Genomic DNA, 20,525 nt, shown 5'->3' with positions numbered 1-20,525 from the left:
GGAGTCTCCTGCTCATTCCCCCTCCTTCCCACTCCAGCCCAGGGTCAAAGGTAAGCCCTGGCCCTCCTGGGGAGCCCCTCCTCTTTCTCCCAGCATCCCGCCTCACCAAGGCCTAGCCAAGCTCAGGCATCTGCTCCCTGCTTCTCACTTCTAGAAAGTATGCCCTTCCTGTCCCCTGTACACGTCCAGGGACCATATCTGATGAATGAAAATTCTGGACTTGGGATGAATAGACAAAGAATATTTTTCAACCTGTAAAGTTTATTTGTTTAAAAAAAAAAAAGAGGATCCCACAAAGAAACAAGGAACAATCACGATTGGGTTTAGATTTAAGGAACCACTTTCACTGAAAAGAACAAAACTACAGGAAAAGAATATAAAATTCTGGGGGGTTAAAAAACAACAGCAAGCATTCCAGCTTTGGGTTTGTTGTCATTCATCCTCCACAGAAGCTGGAACTGCTTCTTCCCCGCCCCCGCTTTTGTCTGAAGAGCCCGTCGTGATCGATAATTGCTTATTCTTCTTAATGTTTTCAAATATCTCTTGGCAAGCCACAGGAGCAATTCATTTGGCCAATCGGGAGATTTCCCAGTCCATGTTTGTTGTGAGCTGCTGCTATCTCCCTACCATACTGTGGGGAAATGTTTGCCTAGAGATAGTCACCTTTCTTTAAAAAAAGAAAAGAAAAGAAAAAAATCCTCTAATTGCTAGGCTTGCAATAGGTTTTCTTTTCCTGGCCTTGTTACTCGTTTTTTATGCTAAAATAAAATTCTTTAGCAGAAGAATTTAAAACATGCTTCAAGCAGTTTCACAATCCAAGGCAAACTGGAAAGATGGGCCACCCGTGTCCCTTTCAAGCCTGGTGGCAGCTGGGCCTTGCTCAGCCAGGGCTGTGGCTTTTATGCCAGGCACGTTCTCCTGAGTTTGCTATTCAAAACTGCACCCCATGTGCTGATATCCAGGTGTGGGCCTCTGCAAGTCACAGGATGGATGCCTGTAGTTCTGTGACATACGTATTTTACTTACAATGGTTATTGACTTTGTTCAGTAGGTATGTATTTTCCAAAACAGAATTTCTGGGCATTCTGATAGTATGTAGAGCAGCAGAGTAAAGAGAGAGAATATTTGAAATCAGGAAGCCTTCTCAGAAGATCTGATACACAAGATGGTAAGAAACCCAGATTCTGGCTCCTATCTTTGGGCATAAGGAGTACCTGGGGACAAAATGGCAGATGGAGATAATGCCGCATCCACTTCTTTCTACATTAGGGCAGAGCCATTGGTTGGAAGAGCCAACATAAGATTCCAGATAGAATTGAACCAGAGAAACTCCTTCTTTGCTCTCTCCTGGGGCTGAAATGATATGACATGGCAGAAAGTCTTCTCCCTGTAAGACAGACCCCTGTGAAGAAGCTGGAGGTCAGAGAGAGACCCAGGAGAGAGGAGCAAAACTGGTTCCTCAGGGTAGGTTTGGTTGGAGACTTAAAACAAAGGGCCCATTCCAGTTAGCTACTGCTGCATAACAAACAACCCCTAATTTAATGGCTTAAGCAACTTTGTTTCTTAACTCCTGATTCTGAAATGCGGGCAGGGCTTGACCCAGATTGCTCATCTTGGCTCCACTTGGCATCCACTAGAGCAGCTCAAAGTCTGGGGTTCACTAACATACCTGGAGTTCACAGGAAGACTCACTCACATATCTGGCAATGGGTATTGGCTATCAGCTGGGACCCCAAATGGGGCTGTGGAAAGAACACCTAAACTTGACTTCTCCCTGTTACTGCTTAACTTCCTCAAAACATGGGCCTGGGTTGCGAGAGTGAGCATCCCAAGAGAGAGCCAGGTGGAAGCTAAGGGACCTTTTCTAATCACCTCACCTCTTGATGGGGAAGTGGCAAGGATCTGGAAGAACATGTGGGACCAGAAGTATTGTAGAGGCCCTATATGGAAAAGACACACGCTACAGAGCCCTTGAGGTTTCCATGCAGTTCCGCCCAGCTCCTAGGAGAGGGGAATGCAGACTGTTGGGAGTCAGTAATTCAGGAGTATGGGGTCACTGCTGCCAAGGATTCCCAGCCTTCAGGCTATGGCAATAAGCTAGTCAGGTGGAGGTCTAGGGCAGAACAAGGAAGCCGCCACCCAGGAGACCTGGCAGGCAAGTCCCATCTCCTCTCCCGACTCTGTTAGTCCTTATGGCCATATCCAACTTCTCTCCCTGTCATCCCCCAATGTCTGTCTCCCCAAGTCTCTCCCTGGGCACGTGGTTCCAAACTCCTCTCTCTCTAAGACCTTCCAATAATTCCCCCCAAATCAGCTTTCTCCTTTCACTCCCACTCTTCCCACATACCCCAATCCAATCCCTCCCTTCTCCACCATCTTTTTTCTCACCCCACAAGTTGCAGGGTTTGGATTCAACCAAAGATATTGGGGGCCACGGAATAGTAGCATTAAAGTTTTGTTCCTCCTGTTGAGTGAGGGTTACTGTGGTTACCTATTTGTTATTTTATAGACTTCATGCATGTCTAAGATACTTGATGATAACTTATAGTTTAAAGATACTGGTGGGCTATCCACTCCTAATCCCGGAGGCTTGGACCACACCCCAGCCTTCTCCTTACAGAGCCATGGAAAGTCAGCGAGAATTTCGGCTGGTCCCTCCCTGCCACAGCTGCTCTCTGAAGTCCCTGGCATCCACCGGGCCTGGTACCAGGCAGCCGTATTAGTACTGCCTTGATGGCCATGGTGGATTAAACCAGCTGGACCCATTCAGGTTCTTTTTGGCAGGTCTTTGGAATTAGAACCGAAGGGCAGCGCCATTGCTTGCCACATAATGGGCAGATTTAGGAACTACAGATGGAGCGTGCCCAGAAAACTGGCTGCAGAGAAAGATAAGAATGAGGCTGACGTGTAGAGAGGCTGAGGTCAGCACTGCCCAGGTCCTAGTTCCAGTGCTTTCCTTGTATCTAGCTTCTTTCATGCCCTGGGATTTTGGGAGACATTCCAATAATATAAAAATTTTGGTTTTCTGCTTAATCTGGTGTGAGCAGGGCTCTGGCATTGCCCAGCTCCAGGGAGACCATTCACAGACCCTTCACTATAAATGTCACCTCCGGAGAGGAGGATGCTGTTCAGGTGGAATACAAAACAAATGGCAGCCCCTGGAGTTGTACAACAGGCTGGTTCATTAGAGGTCCTGCAGATGGCCTGAGTCATCCTGTTGGATCAATGGTGAAAGCCGGCACTGTGGGGGGAACACGCAAAACACACACCCAGGTATTCAGTCTCCCACCTGTCAAGTGAGGCACTGCTATGGATGGCCCCCAGGCCCCTCCCAGCCCTGGAGATGATTTCTGCAGTGGGACACTGAGTCCCTCCCTGCCCCTTTATTTCCACTCCTCTAGACTCATTTGCCTGGGACAGCAGAATGGAATTGAGAAGTCTGGTGGCTGCTTCCCCAGGCTCCTTTTTCTCTCCCCACTTAGAATTAGCATTAGGCTTAAGGCTTGGGTTAGGATTAAGTTTAAGATAAGGCTGAGGGTTCTATTTTGACTTGGGGTTCGGTTTAGTGTCAGGGGTAGGGGTAATCTTAGGGCAAGGGCTAGGTTTAGGGTTACAGTTAGGTTGTCAAGGCTAGGATTAGGTTAAAGTTAGGTTAGGGCTGTTGCTAGGTCTTGGGCTAGGGTTAGGGTTAGGGTTAGTATCAGTCTCGGGATGAGGGTCATGGCTACTGCTCCTTTTAAGGTTATGTGTAGACTTATTCTTAGGAGTAAGCGTACACCTGGGTGCCTTTGTTTGCCTGAAGACCCAGCATCTCCTTGTTCTGTCCTTTCTGGCTGTTTTTAACCAGTCACCTTTGCATGCTCTTCTTCTGCACACCCTATATATGAGGGTCCCTCCAACCTCTTTCCACCCTCATCTCTTTCACAGGGTCTCTAGCCCATATAATGCCTGATGCCAGCAAGCCTCCTTCAAGATACTTCACTTGCTTCTGTCTTCCAGAAAACTGCCTCTCTTTCTTGTTATAATTTACTCACAGCAAATGCACAGATCTGATGACTGCACTCCAATCAGTTCTGACAAATGCCGATGCTCATGTACCCTGCACTTCTCTCAAGGCACAGAATGTTCCATCACCCCAGAAATTTGCCTCGTGTCTCTCGCCCATACATCTTAACCCCAGAAGTAACCACCAATTTGATTCTTATCACTGTAGATTAGTTTTGCTTCTTCTAGCACTTAATATAAATGAAATCACACATTAAATACTCTTTTGTGTAAGTCTTCTTTCCAACAGCCTAAGGTTTTTGAGATTTATTCATGTTGTTATATGCTACTGACTTTTTTAGTACAAGGCTTATATTCTGATTTTTTAGTACAAGATGCTTTATCACTATCTGCTAAAGCCTGTCACAATAAATGTACAAATCTACCCAGTCTACAGTGTGAGCTCTGACCTCTGTTCTCATACAGTATGTTTTGCTAAGCAATTTCAAGTCTTAGATGATTTCTACACTTATATTTGCCTTGAATAAATAAAAGGGGACCCATAATAATTTATTCCAACCATGGTATCTGAGAAGAGACCTACTGTCAGCCCCTTCTCCATTATCCTATCCCATCTGCTCCAGGAAGAATTGGAATAGAATGTGACAGATAAAGAAGGGGAAAAGATTTTCCCAAATAAGTGTGGGGACAAGTACCTTTCCAGAAGCAAAGAACCTGGTCTACAGTGGCCTGATATGATGGAATGCTGGATAAGGAATTAGGAATAATGAATAATGAATTTTACACCCAGCTTGGCTTGGCAGCTTCAGGCCAATCACTTAACCTCTCTGTGCCTCAATTCCTCATCTGTAGAATGTGGATAATATACTTGTCATAGTAACAATAACTAGTATTCATATATTGCACAAGAGAACAAATGAGACCCAGAAAATAGTAGGAGCCTGGTAAAAGTTCAATGACTGTAATCAAAAGTGCACTGTAAACTGTAAAATGCCGTTGAAGCCCTTGGCTGGGCCACAGGAACAGGTTGCACCATCACGCCTCGGGAATCTTGCAAGGTTGGCTCCTTAGGATGAGTCGTTCTCAGGCCTTCCCTAATCTGCATGGTCAGCACAAGAGTGTTTCCCAAACCTGTCCCTGCCCACTCAGAAGCTCCAGGCCTGGGCCTCTCCGCTTGCTGAGTTGAGGTTGCCCCAGGGATCCTGATGAGCCCATCTGTGCACAGCACTGGGGAGCTACTGGCCATTGGGGGAGGATGGACATTGTGTAGTCAGTAGGAGGGGAGCAGTTCCCAGACAGCAGCTGTCCCTGGGTCTGTGCTTTTGTTTATTAATGCATCTCATTACCTTTCAAAGGTGGGCTGACCGGGGGGGTGGGCGTGATGATGACTATCCTACAGGACTGATGGAGAAAGTATCCACCATTACCACAGGACACTCTTACCCAGAGTGGCAAGGAAAGCACACAGAGAACTGCTGCGATGGAGAAGTCAGTGCTCACCAAACATTCTATATGGCCCCCCTAGATTTCCCAGCCTCCCTTGCGAACAGGCTGAAGCCATGTTGCTACTTGGGCCAACAGACTGTAAGCAGAAATCACACGTGTCACTTCCAGGTCGGCACAGTTAAAGCCAGTGTACCTCATCCATCCTTCTCCTTTTGCAGAGACCAAGATGACATGTTCTCATCATCCTTCAATGTGGGACTGGAGAGCCCTGGAGTCTGGGTCCCTGGAGCAGAGAGAGCCTTCTGCCAGCTCTCATTGGGTTATTACATGAGTGAGGAACAAACTTTTGTTGCACTACACCACTGAGTTTCAAGGTTTTTTGTCACAGCAGTTAGCACTAAATTATCCTAATGCAACTACATATCTTGTATCTTCTACTTATTTCCAAAAGTCTCTCCAAGGGAAGCGGACTTGGCCCAGTGGTTAGGGCGTCCGTCTACCACATGGGAGGTCCACGGTTCAAACCCCAGGCCTCCTTGACCCGTGTGGAGCTGGCCCATGCGCAGTGCTGATGCGCGCAAGGAGTGCCCTGCCACGCAGGGGTGTCCCCCGTGTAGGGGAGCCCCATGTGCAAGGAGTGCACCCCGTAAGGAGAGCCGCCCAGTGCAAAAAAATGCAACCTGTCCAAGAATGGCGCCGCACACACAGAGAGCTGACACAACAAGATGATGCAACAAAAAAAAAAAGAAACACAGATTCCAAAAGTCTTTCTGAAACTGAAATGCTCTGAATGAAGAAACTGAGGATGTTTAGCAGACTTGATAACAACCAGCAAGAATTCCCAAGGGAATGACCAAGTCTACCTTCTAAAATCTTGCAACAACTCTGAAAAAGTCCATCTGAATGTTCAACCCCAGTAAGTTTTAAGATGCCTCCATGGTAGAGACCCCTCGGAGGTTAGCTGTAACCCAAAGCTGAGCAATTGACCACCCATTCAGCCCCTGTGACTGTACGTCATAAACATTTTATGGACCTGTTCAATGGCAAAGTGGTACAGGCAATTAACTTTCATCACGGCTTTATTGTGGCAAGATGTTGCAAGCTGGAGCCATGTGTCAAGTTCAGGAAGCTCGGCTGCCCAAAACCAGAGGGGTCCCCATCGTGGCAGCTGCTCAGCTCAAATCAGCAGCTCATGGCTAATGGTCCGCTCCAGTGTTGCCCACAGTTAGCTGGCACTGAGCCCTGAGGCTTCATTCCTCCAGCAAAGGTTGTGGAAAACGCTGGACTGAACCCTCCCTCCTCAGGGCACGGAGTGCTGTCGAATCCTCCCCCAGATGGTTGTGCTGGTAGTAAGAATCTGGGAGGGCAACCTGCCTGATCTCATCCCGTGCCTACTAGAGCCCCTCTTCCTGTGACTACCCATGCAATTTAACCCCAAACGTGGCATCTGTGGGGTAACAGCTATAGAGAATGACAAAGAGAGGGGAAAAAAACAGAGGATTGCATCCCTGAGTGACTGAAAAGAGGGGGGTGGGCAGGTTGGCTCATGCCCCTTCCCAGTACAGAGTTATTTGCATGGAGCTGCGTTTCCCTGGCAACAGTCACCGATTGGTTCCCATCCGTCCACCAGCTGACTTGGGTCCTGACCAGTCTTCTCAGTCCCCCTGCCAGAATGAAGCATTCAGAGGGGGCTGGAAGACCCCGCTCGAGCCCCAGCCCTCCCCTCTAATCTCTAAAGCCAGATTATGGCTTTTAGAGGCTCTAAGTATTGATATGGCAATGCCAAGTCCACTCCCCGACCATCAGCACCCAAGTCACTGCAAAATGTTATTTCTCAAAATGAGGCAAAACTTACATTGATGCTGAAATTATAATAGCCCCTTTCTCGATTTTTCTCGAGCTTGAGCTCCTCTCTGTCTCTTCGTGTGTTTGCATGGATGCACACATGTGTGGTTGTGTGTGTGGGGGGGTGTAAGTAGGGGTGCCCCTCCTTTGCCAGGTCCCTAAATCTGTCTTCATCACCCCTGAGGCTTCTTCCCCGGTGGAGAGCCCCAGACAGGCTCTACCTCTCCAGGGAAACCGGGGAAAAGCCATTTGGTTTGGGGGTGTGTCCTGGAGGACCCCAGTAGCCTGAGGGCAGGGCCATGCATGCCCAGCGGACGGCATACAGGGTGGGCCGTGGAGGCAGGATGCCCACAGGAACTGGACACGAGGAGGAAGGTCCAGGGTCAGACCAGCCAGACCAGGAGCCAGGCTGAGGTCAAGGGTCAGGAGCTGCCCCCACCCCCCGCCCCCACCGTCACCATAATGAGCCCCTATGATGTGCCAGGCCCTGTGTCAGGTGGTTGGCCTTCACCATCCCTTTAGTCCACACAGCAATCCCTATATACTCTTTTTTTATATATATTTATTTATTCCCGCTCCCCCCCAATGTGTGCACTCATCTTTTTTTAGGAAGCACTAGGAACCTAACCTGGGGCCTCCCGTGCGGTAGGCAGCCTCCAGCTCCTTGAGCCACATCTGCTTCCCATCGCTATATGCTCTTGTCCTCAAGTTACATGTGAGGAATGGAAGTTCAGAAAGGTCAAGTGACTTTTCCAAGGTTACTAGGAAGTGGGGAGTGACTGCCTCACTTTAAAGCCCTGCTCTTTCTGCTAAGTCACACTGCCTCCAGGGAGTAACAAATCAGGTGTCAGAAGCACAGGACTAAGCAGAGACAGGTGCCAAGGGGACCACAGTCAAAGAGGACTCAGGGTAGCAGGAGGGTCCAGAATAAAGACCTTGAAGGCTCTTCGCGGTCAGGCCCAGGGGCCTCTGGGAGGGAGTGCTGGGCCCCAAGCAGGGGGCTCCTGAACCTGGGCAGGTGGACAGGTGGGAACTGGACGCATCACCTCTTGCCGGAAAAACTCTAAGTTCCAACAAAATAGAATCCTCTTTCTCAGTGTGTCACCCCTTCTGGTCTTCCATTGTCCCCAAGCACAAAATGGCGGTAGTGGGCAACCCACACCCATGTCCCGGGTCCGTCACAATAAAGAAATGTATTTCCCGAAGTCACCAAAGGCCCTGGAGCTTCTTGGGGGCTCTGAAAACAAAGGTGCTTAAAAGGCAGAGCAGCCTCAAAGAGTCGCATATGTTCAAGGTTTCAATGTGCATTTTTCAAATCAAAGCTCTAGGAAATGTTAAAAAAAGAACAATTGGTTTTCCTGGGGGAAATGACTGGAGTGCATGATCGATGCTAAATTAGCTGTGGGGGACTGGCTGCTCTGCAGCTCATCCTAAGCAAATCCAGCACTCTCTTTTATTAACAGTTTGTGATGATTCCACTTAGTTATTCATTGTGCTGACTTTTTTTTTTTTGAAGAAACAGATCACAAAAAAGTGTTGCATTAAAAAATATAAGAGGTTCCCATATACCCCACACCCCAACCCCCCACTCCTCCCACATCAGCAACCTCTTTCATCAGTGTGGCACATTGATCGCATTTGGTGAATACATTTTGGAGCACTGCAGCTCTGCATGGATTACAGTTTACATTGTAGTTTTGCACCGCCTTTATTTACTTTGTGCAAGACCAGAACCCAGGCCCATGAATTCAGACTCTTCACTTCTCTCCCTCAAGAAGAGGTGCGATGGAGTTGGACTCAGATATGACCTTTCTACACATGCCTCTTCCGTCAGTTTTACTGAACCTGTGGTTGGGGCTAGGGTTGGTGTATACTCAGGAGACTTGAATCTCTGGACTGTCCATGTGTCAGCTGGGTCCTGAGCCTCAGCAGAGTTGTAACTCCTATTCTCTGGTTCGTTGGACTTACCCAGGTCAGTTAACAGGGAGGTGAAGATGGTCAACCACCACACCAAGGAACTGAGAGTGCCTACGATTGCAAGTAGAAGAATTGCATCCATCATCCATGTGGAATCTAAGACCCCCCTTGATCTAGAGGTGGAGTGGACATCACCATCCCAGGGTCCACAGGATGGAGGAATAAAATATGGATTAGAGTAGACTTACTGATACCTACTATGAAACTATTGTGACTAGCAATGGAAGAAATTATAGCATTAATGTGGAGAAAGTGGCCACCATAGTTGCTGGGGACAGGGAGAGGAAAGAAGAAATGTGATGTGGGGGCATTTTGGGGACTTGGAGTTGTCATGAATGATGTTGCAGGGACAGATGCTGGACATTATATACCCTGCCATAACCCACTGGATGGACTGCGGGAGAGTGTAAACTACAACGTGGACTGTTATCAGGCGGTGCCCGGGGGGTGTCCGCCAAGTGCAATGAGAGTGCTGCGGTGGTGGGGAGGGTTGTTGACGTGGGAGGAGTGGGGTGAGGGGGTGTGGGGGGACCTCTTATATTTTTTTAATGTAACATTATAAATAAATAAAGAGATCGTGGGGGGAAAAAATAAAAGTCAAAAAGAAAAAAAGAAAAAGAAGAGATCTGACCCAAAGAATTGAAAGAGGAGAGTTGAACAGATACCTATAAAGGCAAGCTCATTGCAACATTGTTCATAAGAGCCAAAACAACCCAAGCGTCCATCAGCAGATGAATGAATGGAGAAGCAAAATGCAGTACAGTGGAATATTATTCAGTCATGCCTGCTGCAACGTGGATGAACCCCAAGGAGATTATGCCGAGGGAAAGAAGCCAGGCACAAAAGGACAGCTACTCTACAGTACTCCACTTACAGGGAATATCTAGAATAAGCAAATTCATAGAGACAGAAAGTATATTACAGATGATCAGGGGAAGGGGGAATGGGGATTTAATGCTTAATGGATTCAAAGTTTCCATTTGGGGGGACAAAAACGTTTTAGCAATGGAAGGGGACAATAACAACACGATATTGTAAAAGTATTTAATGGCATCGAATTGCACACTTAAAAATGGTTAAAACGTGGTTATGATAGATAGATATAACCACGATAAAAAATAAAAATGAAGAAGTAGGCAGCTCTGCCCTGACTCTGCCCCAGGACGCTGAGCGTGAACACTTGTTGATGGGCCAACGCTGCGCTGCCAGCATGAGCTCGTTCAACTCTCACCGTAATTCTACGAGATAGGGAGAGAACATCTCTATCTTAACGGTGGAAACCGAGATGTGGTGAAGGTAAGGACCCGCCCAGTGACCCCCGGCTCCTGCGTGGTGAAGCCAAGCTGGGGACCCAGCCCTGAGAGCCTCGTCCTGCGCTGTCCCACCCGTGAGCGAGGCGTGCAGGACGACAACCCGCCAGTGGAGAGGAAGCGCCTCACGGGCCGGGATCAGGCAATGGGTGCTCTTCCAACTCCTGCAGAGACTGGCTCAGAGCGTGGTTGCTTCGGGGCGCGAGGCGAATTTCCTTTGTCTTCGACCTGTTCAGACAGTTGACCTGTTCAGACTCAACTGTCAACCCGGGGAGACATCGGGGAGCGCAGCGCAGGAAAAGCGGACTCTTCCGCTTGCTATCTGGGAGCAAGCCCCTTCCCTGCTCCCGGTCTCCGTCTCCCCAGATATGAAATGGAGGGGCTGGACTAGATGGGGGGTTCTCAAATCCCCAGGAGGACCTGTTGAAGCCCAGATGCAGCTCCACCCGCAGAGAACTGGGCTGGGGAGGGGGGCAGAATTTGCATTTCTGGCGAGTTCCAATGTGCAGCCCTCCCCCATGAAGCTCCAGCCCCTATCTTCTCCTCCCGAAGACTCAAAGGAGGATGGAGGAGAGGCTAGAGGTTCTCAGCAGGTTTGCTCCTGTCACTGCTTGACCTCCACCAACAGCCGTGGCCGAGCGCAGGGCCCAGGAGGGCTCTCCCGAGCACCAGGGACCCGATGCCCAGGCGCTGGCCAGAAGCGAGAGGCCCTGGGAACAGGTACCCGCAAACACGGCCAAGATCAAGACGGGCCCTCCTTGCCCGGCAGCCCCTCCACCCCCGCCGGAGCTCCTCCTGGGACCCTGGGACCTGCTTGCTTGGAGACGGAACGTTCCAGCAGCTGGCCTCGGGCTCGCTTCCTGCACGCCGGCTGATCTGTCCTCACCCGGCTCCTGGCTTGTCCTCGCTCCCAGCGCACCAGTTTAAGTAAACGGGCCAACTGTGAAGCAAGATGCAAATACAGGCTGTTTTGGTTTTTGAGGGGTTTTTTTTGGGGGGGGGGCATTATTATTATTGAAGTCTTTTAGGAAAAACAAGCCATTCTTAAGAAACTCATGCAGGGAGAAGGTGGGGCGGCCACAGGAGGGGCGAAGTCATCAGCTGTTGAAATGAAGAGGGCAAGTTCGCAATCAAGTTCAAGGAAAGGGGGCCCCCACCAGCTCAGCTCTCATTCCTAGGAGAAAGCTCTGGGCAGCCCCCCTCTGGGATGCAGAGAGGGGGCCCAGGTGGGGAGGGAGAGGGAAGGGGAACGAGTCCTACAGGGGCAAGTGGGGTGGGGAGCGGGAAGGACAAGGCCAAGAGCAACTGGAGAGCCGTGAGAAAGCAGCTTCCTGAGGCCCAGAGACATGGCAGGTGGACACACCTTCAGGGGTGGTCAGGAAAATGGACAAAGGACCAAGGAGGAGAAGGACAATGGAGGAGAGCTCTGGGCTCCAGGCGCTGGGCGGCTCCTGCCCCAGCTGCCTCTCCCCACGGCACATGGGCGGTGGGGGCCTCCCACACCCTCCACAGGTTCAGCCTGACCTGAGCTAGGCCAGCCCCCCAGGCTTGCCTGGGGCCCCTCGGCTGCAGGCCTGCCTGGGCCCGAGCCTGCTACACACCCTGGCTAAGAGCGCTGGCTCTGCCTTCTTCCCAGGAGCCTGAGTCCCCTTCATAGCAACTGCCCCTGGCCCACCCCTGGAGCCCCCCAAGCTTGGGGTCCTGCTTCTTCCCTGCCAGTGGACATCCCCAGGGTTACCTGCCCACCTGAATTTTCTTTTTCTATCAAAATGTCTATTTATTCAAACAGGTATTGCAAGTGCAAGTACGAAATACAGAGAGATGAGGGATTATCGAATCTTGGCTCTTTGCCTGGAGGTAGCCCGCATTCCCATCCGGGTGTGTACTTCTTCTCCCTGATTTCTCAATAAACCCTTTTTACTGGCCTGAAAAAGAAAAGGAAAAACAAGTGAATCTTCCTCTCCTATTTCACAGTCTCCTGTGGTTTCCAGTTACTTGAGAACACTTCCCGAGATGGTTCCGCATGTACAGAAAGTCTGTGTGTGTGTAGATGATTTTTTAAGCAAATGATAATGCTGTTTATGTTATTCGGCACCTTGTTTTTTCACTAACAATATATCTTGGAAATCAGCTCCTGCAGGAAGGCTTCCTCATTTTTAATGGCTGCATAGACCGTAATTTGCATCATGACTTTACCTTAGGTGGATGGTCGGGTTGTTTACTTTTTTTTATTATTATTATTATTACAAGCAAAGCTGCAATAAATGTCCTACATCCTGTCACTTCTTCCATGTTTTAGGACATCTGTATTACAAAACCCAGAAATCGAGTTGCATGTGCGTTTTTAATTTGAGTGGCTACTGCCAGATTGAGCCGCCTTGTCACTGCACCAACATGCGCTGGCACGAGAGAGCCAAACCCGTGTGTCATCCAACTTGCTGGTCCTTGTCTAAAACACTGGATTTTCAGAGTGTCTCCCAGGCCTGGGCTCCATGTGATGGCTAATTTCATGTGTCCACTTGGCTGGGTCATGATGTCCTGTTGTTTGGTCCAGCAAGCACTGGTCTGATGGTTCCTACAAGAGTATTTTGTGGATTTAAATGATGGGTCAGTTGATTGCATCTGTGGCTGATTGCGTTTGCAGTCAACAAAGGAGATTGTCTTCAACAATACAAGAAGCCTCAGCTAATCGGTTGGAGGCCTTAAAGTGAGAACTGAGGATTTCAGCAGGGAGAATTTCTATCTCGCCTTTGGGGAACCCACTTCTCCTGGGGAATTCAACGTCACCCTCATGAGAGTTTCCAACTGGCAGCCAGCCCTACAGAATTTGGACCTGCCAATCCCCATGGCCACATGAGCCATTTCCCGGAATCAATAGTAAATCTATATATATATATGCATCTACACACAGCTCCTGCCGCTTCTAAGTACCCTGACTAATCCAGCCTCTGTACCCAGTGCTGAGCATCCCCCAAGGCTGACCGGCTCCAGGCTGTGCTAGCTGCCGCCCCTGCCATCTCCGACCTAGACCCCTACACGTTCCCCCTACCAGACCGGACTTCACATCCCCCCCAATGCAGCAGGCAGAGAAGCCAGGCCAGAACAACAGCATCGGTGCAAGAGCTTGGGGAATTCAGAAGCAAAGCCGAGGGGCGAATGACTTCAAGCACATCTGTCCATGAGCTTTGACCTGCTTGGACTCGCAGAGCGCCTGCGCGGTGGCGTGGAAGCCCCATCAACTTCTCCAGATCCACACTAGGAAAACCTTGCACTACTCAGGGACCCACTTGATCGTTGGTGAGTAATTCACTTTTTGTAAGCACTGCCATCATAAAAGCACAGAGCAGCCCCCGGGACCCAGGAAATATTATTTGCCAGCCTGGCGAAAGCTTTCCGTAAGGGGCTTACGGAGCATTACCACTCCACCCCGAGATCCTGCAGGGAGGAATAAATACTCGGCCGCCGGCAGGCCGTGTCTGCGCTGCCAGTACGTCCTGCTGTAAGTGGAGTAAACAGCAGCTGGGAAGTGATGCTCGGGGCTGGGAGAGCATCTTTCAGCCTCCCTCCACCCAGAAACCTCCCAGAGCCCTGGAGCCCCACTGCTAGTTAGCTCTTCTTGTTATTGTTGTTTTTTGACAGTTTTATTGAGGTGTAGTTGACATGCAATAAACTGCACTAAAGTGTACAATTTAATTAGTCTTGACACACGTATACACCACAGTCCAGAAAGCAAACATAATCCATTACCCCTAAAAGTTTCCTCAAGATCCATTAGAGCCCTCCTTCCTGGCCCTTCCTACACCCAGCCCTTGTCCCCAGCCTGCTTTCGGACACTAGAGATTAGTTTGCATTCTTCTAGAGTTTTCTGTAAATAGCATCATTCAGTATTTACTCTCCTTTGTCCGGTTACTTTCACTTAGCGTAATTATTTTGAAGTTCATCCATATTGTTGCATACATATAGCAATAGTTCGTTCCTTTTCAGTGCTGAGTAGTATTCCATTGTAAGATTAAACTGCAGTCCAGTTCTCAGTTCACCAGCTGGTGGACGTTTGAGCTGTGTCCAGTTAGGGGCAAATAAAGCTGCTATAAACACTTGCGTGCAAGTCAGTGTGTACCCATATACTTCCTTTCCTCTTGTGCTAATTCCTCAGTGCGGCTTGGCTGAATCCTATGTCAGGTGTGTGTTTAGGCTTTTAAGGAGCTGCCAAGCTGTTTTTCCAAAGGCCTTCTGCCATTTTACATTCCCACCAGCAGTGCCCGGTTTTCCACATCCTCGCCAGTACTGGTTTTGTTATTGACCTGCCATTAGCGCCTCACTTCTCTGCAGCTAGACACTTGGTCTATCTCCAAAAGAAATCCAGAAACACTTCAACAGCTTTTCACAGGCCGGGAGCGTGAGGCCCCAGCTCTGAAGGGTTCTGCAGGGGTGTTGCCTATTGGAGGCTGGGGTACGGGTTCCCGTGTCACTGGCTCTTTAGACCAGCACATCCCTCCTCTCAGACCTTGCACACACTCTCAAACTCAGCCGAGCATCGGTCACCGAAGGCGGCTCCAGCTCAGCCCTGCCTCCTCCCAGGTTTTTCTGTTTTGTTTTGTTTCTCTCTCTTTACTTTTTTTAAATGTTACATTCAAAAAATATGAGGTCCCCATATATCCTCCCCCCACCCCACTCCTCCCACATCGACACCCTCTTTCATCATCATGGGACGTTCATTGCATTTGGTGAATACCTTTTGGAGCACTGCTGCACCACATGGACAGTGGTCTACATTGCAGTCTACACTCTCCCCTAGTCCACCCAGTGGGCCATGGCAGGACATACAGTGTCCAGCATCTGTCCCTGCAGCACCACCCAGGACAATCTAAGACCTGAAAATGCCCCCAGATCACATCTCTTCTTCCCTCTCCCTACCCTCAGCTGCTACCGTGGCCACTTTCTCCACGTCAATGCTACAATCTCTCCCATCACTAATCACAATAGTTCCACAGCAGATCATCAGTCAGTCCACTCTAGTCCACACTCTATTCCTCCACCTTGGCCCACGGTCCCGCTGAGTTTGGCCCTGGTGCCTGCAGCCTCCAGGACCCCTCACCCCCGCCTCAGAGTTCCTTCCCCTCCGGTCCTCGCTGGCCTGCGCCCTCAGCCTTTCAGAACCCCAAATGCACCCTGGCCCCCCGCCAGGGCCGTCGGGCCAGCTCTGCCCACCCTGTTCCCCTCAACCGCTTAGAAGAAAGGGCCGGTGACAGAGGGAGCTGAAGCCCGCTCCACCCAGCGCTCAAGTAGCTTAGAACAAGGCCCCGTTCTTAGCCAGGGAACCTCCTGCCCCTGCCCGGCCCTGCCCTGCGGTCCTGGCGCTTCCGCGGGGCCTGAGGACTGTCTGAGAATCTCAGACACCACAGGGTCTAGAAACCATCCCCTCCAGGGCTTCTCAGGACCCCGAAAGAGTTCATGATGGGGCTGCACCAGAGGACGCCAGAGCCTCGTCCACCCAGGCTTGCCTCACCTCCAGAGGTAACCCCGACTCACGCCTTTGGGGGAGCCCGCTAGAAAAGCACTGAGGCCATGCTCTCGGGCAGGCAGAATGCTGAGATGGCCCCAAGATTCCTGCCTCTGATGCGCACGCCCCGGGTGATCGGCTCTCCTGAAGGTGACTACGATGGGACAGTCGCTCCCCTGATGTCCTGCTGACTTTAAGAAAGAGAGACGAGCCTCGATGGGCCCGACCCCTTCAGGTGAGCCCTTCACGGGGACCAGCTTTTCCTGGCAAGAGAGACAGGAAGTGTGTGAAGGTCTACGGGAGGGGGAGATGTCATGTGACGAGGACCTGAGCGTGGGTCCAGGAGCTGAGAAGAGGCCCCGGCTGATGACCAGCAAGACAACGGGGTCCTCGGTTCTACAACTGCGGGCAAACGGATTCCACCCACCGTGCGAGGGGGCTCGGCAGCAGATCCCACTCCAGCTGCGCCTCCGGACGAGAAGCAGCCAACCAACACCTTGGTGTCAGCCTCACGAGACCCTGAACAGGGGGCCCCGCCGAGCCCTGAGCCGTGGAAATGTGAGACAGTAGATGGGCGTTGGCGGAAGCCCCCGAGCTTGTAAGGATGGGTCACACAATCAGCAGAATGCGACCGCGTCTTCTCTCTGCCCAGGCAGGACACCCAGCCCCCTGGCCTTTTGCCTTCCCACCGTGCCTCCAAAGGGGGTTGCTCCAACTCTCTCAGTGACCTCTGGCAAGCCCTTCCCCTCCCACCTGAAGTCACACAGCTTCAAAGGGGACCAGGATCCAATGCCAGGCGGTCTGGGCTCAGAGCCCACAGGCCCAAAGGCTCTGCTGTGCGGCTTCTCTCCCAAGTGTTTTTTCTGAGCCCGTGTGGGGAGGGGGCTTGGCGCTCACTGTTCTGCCCCTCCCAGAGCCCACCAGGGGACATACCCCAGGCGAGGATTTAGTTTCAGCCTTTAGGCCTCAGATCAGGCCATTCACACAAGTCAAACTGAAGCAGGAGGATATCGCTGACTATCCAAAAGAAGCAGACCTTGCTCTGGGACCTCGTTGCTATGAGGGAGATAATCCCAGCTTCAGGAAGTACCAGGGCATGGGTTCTTTATTCATTTTCAGATTGAGCACTATTACTTTACCCGGATGCATGTCCACCCCTGATCTGCCGGACCTGTGACCTCCCCCGGCACAAGATCTCCAGGCAGCAAGAGCGACGAGATGCCTCCCGGGGGAAAAGGAAAGTGGGCACGTCCTCCCCTGGGAGAGTCCCACTGGTGACTCGAGCACAGCTCTGCAGCAGCTGCACTTGGGCTCGAAGGCAGGATCCAAGGTGCCAGAGTGACAGAAAGTTAAAAGCAAGGGCTTCTCCTACAAACCCAGGCCAGGGCCCGGGGACCGGGAGAGCCAGGCGGCCACTGCTTCCTGCACCCGGCAGAGTCAAGGCCTGGTCTTCGGAGTCAAGGAGATTTCCACGAGTCCAGATGGAAGGAAAATCCTCATTTCTAAAACCCCAGGACCCTCTGCTGTAAGCCTCCCAAACACACCCTCAGCGATGACCTTGGAACACCCGCAGCTGACTCAGACCGCCCGTTCCCTGCAGGTCCACTTCACGACTTTTTTTTTTTTTTTAAGATTTATTTTTTTATTTATTTAATTCCCCTCCCCTCCCCTGGTTGTCTGTTTTCTGTGTCTCTTTGCTGCGTCTTGTTTCTTCATCCGCTTCTGTTGTCATCAGCAGCACGGGAAGTGTGGGCGGCGCCATTCCTCGGGAGGCTGCTCCGTCCTTCGCGCTGGGCGGCTCTCCTTATGGGTGCACTCCTTGCGCGTGGGGCTCCCCTACGCGGGGGCACCCCTGCGTGGCAGGGCACTCCTTGCACGCATCAGCACTGCGCATGGGCCAGCTCCACACGGGTCAAGGAGGCCCGGGGCTTGAACCGCGGACCTCCCATGTGGTAGACGGACGCCCTAACCACTGGGCCAAAGTCCGTTTCCTGACTTCACGACTTTTAACAGGCAACAGAGCAACCTCAGGACAGACCTGCCAAGGGTTGGAGGGACCTGCACAGGTTCTACCAGCTCCACTTCTGGAAGGCAGACCCCTCTCAGCGGTCCTTCCCTTCCCTTCTGTTTTCTGAGCAAGGTGTGGTTTCTCTACACCTGTGGGGGCTCACCTACGCCAGAGGCAAGGCTGCAGGAGTGAGGTGCTCAGAGCTGCGCAGCCCCGAGGACAGAGGTCCACGGTCCTCAGCTGGCTGGACGTCTGGGCTAGAACTGACCCCCTTTGCCCACAACCGTGACCCCTCTTTGGGAATGAAATCTGCTACTACCAGGTTGTAGGGAAGAGAAAGTAGACAGCTAGCAGGGTAAGCTGACCAAACCAGAAGCCAGGCTGGGAGTAGGAACCAGACGACATCAGATGTGGTTCAAATCCCAGGCACAGAGCCAATCTGGAGGTTGGGACCACATGGCCAAGAGCAGGCAATGCAGGAATCAAGATAAACATACAGGACCTCGTGTGTGGGAAGCCGGCGCTCAACCCCTGAGCCACGGAGGCTTCCCTGAGTTGGCTTTCTCTTTTGTTTTGCTTGTTGTTTGTTTTTGTTTTTTCAGGAGGCACCAGGAACCAAACCCGGGACCTCCCATGTGGGAGGGAGACACTCAACTTCTGCTCCCCAATAAATGATATTTTGATGTACTTTTATACAGGTCAAAAGCAATGCCAAAAAATCCATGGCAACAAAATATCAACAGAATCAGGATTACCGATTTTTTCCTTTCGCCTCAGGCACAGCACTGTCACTAAACGCTGTCACACTCTTTCCATCCGCTGCGGCCCCCTGCCCAGTCCTCACCGTCACCCAACAACGCTTCCATCACCTCTCCCTGCTGCGCTTCCCCCCTCCCGCCTGCCCACCCCTGGCCGAGAAAGCGGCCTGGCGGTGGCCCGGCAGGTGCACGCAGGAGCAGTGAAGCGGCTCTACGAGCTAGGGCAGCCCCTGTCGAGAGGGAGCCAGGCTGGGTGCGGGGCTCCGAGAAGAGAGCATGAAACCCGGAGAGAGGAAATCCAGCCCAGAGCCCGGGAGTGCCCCCCCCCCCCGCCCACCTCTCTTCCCTTATCCCCCAAATGGGCATAAATCACGGCCATGCACCCGAAGGACTCGCAGGACGTGACAAAGTTGGGGGGAGGGGGGACGAAGGAGAAGCAAAACCAAATTCATCACCAGCCACGGCCAACAGACGCCCTGCGGTTTCCATTCCGGTCCGCTGAGATTCTTGTTTTTTCCTGTTTTATGCCATTTTTTGTGTTTGTTTCTTTTTTATTGTCAATTGAAAAAGAACTTTTTAAAAATGGAGCTTGGAGTCGCCTTTCCAATACTATTTGCAAAATGTTAAATCTTCAAGTAGCCTCTGAAAGATAAGCGAGATCTCAGACAGTGTCCCGTCGGACAAAATTACTTAACTCTGTGTCCTGGCTATTGAAGGTGGAAAACAAAATAAAGAGCTCAAGAATGAGGAAGGGGTAGGAAAGAGAAACTGACAAAAAGTCCTAAAACCAATAAAATATGGAGTTTAGTCTAGATTGCCTTGCTGATGTGGTGATAAAGCATACCAATTTCAGAACCCTTGAATAAGAAAATATGCCATGTCAACAATTTAATCATAATAGTTTTTAAATTTTAAAACCCTGTTTAAATCAACAATAACTGGGTAATAATGGGGAAGGGGGAGATAAAAGCATGCTGAATTTTTCATCAGGTGGAGGAAAGTCAGTAGAGTGTTTTGTTTACGACTTCGATGAAGAAAGAAACATAGGCTCATATCTGTTCTTGTTTTTTTAACCATAAAGCAACCACCAGGATATATATGTCTTATGATGTAGATATAAAAGCAAAGATAGAGGTGGCGGACTTGGCCCAGTGGTTAGGGCGTCTGTCTACCACATGGGAGGTCCGCGGTTCAAACCTCCTTGACCCGTGTGCAGCTGGCCCATGTGCAGTGCTGATGCGTGCAAGGAGTGCCGTGCCACCCAGGGGTGTCCCCCATGTAGGGGAGCCCCAAGCACAAGGAGTGCTCCCCGTAAGGAGAGCCGCCCAGCGCGAAAGAAGGTGCAGCCTGCCCAGGAATGGCGCTGCACACACGGAGAGCTGACACAACAAGATGACACAACAAAAAGAGACACAGATTCCTGGTGCCGCTGACAACAACAGAAGCGGACAAAGAAATAAGACGCAACACAGAGAACAGACAACCGGGGTGGGGGGGGGGCGGAGAGAAATAAATAAATAAATAAACCTTAAAAAAAGAAAGCAATGATAGCATAATGTATGAGGAAAAAGAAAAGAATAAGAAAAAAACTAGAGAACATGATAAAAGAAGGTATAAAAATAATCTACTCTTTATATATGATTAAGTGCAAAAAACAGGTTACGAAAACAAATTTA

At 50.7% G+C, this 20,525-nt stretch overlaps 1 pseudogene; it reads left to right on the top strand.

Annotated features, from left to right (window-relative positions):
• LOC101425844 (target of rapamycin complex 2 subunit MAPKAP1-like) overlaps positions 1-14,086 on the top strand; it is a 167,439-nt pseudogene extending 153,353 nt beyond the window's left edge.
• Positions 14,087-20,525: the final 6,439 nt, after the last annotated feature.

The sequence above is a fragment of the Dasypus novemcinctus genome, chromosome 23, assembly GCF_030445035.2.
Source record: "Dasypus novemcinctus isolate mDasNov1 chromosome 23, mDasNov1.1.hap2, whole genome shotgun sequence".
Taxonomy (NCBI): domain Eukaryota; kingdom Metazoa; phylum Chordata; class Mammalia; order Cingulata; family Dasypodidae; genus Dasypus; species Dasypus novemcinctus.
The sequence above is the reverse complement of the archived record's forward strand: the minus strand, read 5'-3'. Positions and strand labels throughout refer to the sequence as shown.